Genomic DNA, 592 nt, shown 5'->3' with positions numbered 1-592 from the left:
AAAAACCAAAGTAGAAGAATCATGTTTGTTTTCTTGACAGTATCAGCAGATCAGATTGTTCCTCAACCTCCTTCAACTCATAGTCAAATAAAGTTGAGCTGTGTAGGTGGTGGGTGGTGTCACAGTGCTCTCTCCTCCTCTGAACGTTGTCATCTTCATGTCATCTGCCACTAACTGAATATAGATATACTGCCACCTAATGAGAGGAAGGAACACAGGAGCTGATGATAAAGATGTGACGTGCAGGTTTTTGTACAGAGGAGCAGGGATGTGTAGCACTGTGGAAACTAGCAGCACAGAAGTAAACTGCACTGCTGTTCACACTGAGCTCTTCAGTTGTTAATGTGCAGGTCTGTCCTTCATTTGCATTTCCTTCTATCTTCACTTTCACTCCAGGCTCTAGAGTTGGCTGCTCTCTGTTCATGTATCCCAGGAGCTGTAGTTTTCCATCTTCTAACTGTTTGTACCAGAGGATTACATAATAATCCTGAATATTGTGTGAACAGTTTATTTTAGCTTCTCCTCCTGTTTTCTCGTACATGTCAGCTGGAGTTTGCTTGACTTTGTCACTATCAGAGGAACCTGTGGAAAA

Source organism: Trachurus japonicus, chromosome 22 (assembly GCF_045865225.1).
Source record: "Trachurus japonicus isolate A0001 chromosome 22, Traja_1.0".
Classification (NCBI taxonomy): domain Eukaryota; kingdom Metazoa; phylum Chordata; class Actinopteri; order Carangiformes; family Carangidae; genus Trachurus; species Trachurus japonicus.
Note: the sequence above shows the minus strand (reverse complement) of the source record.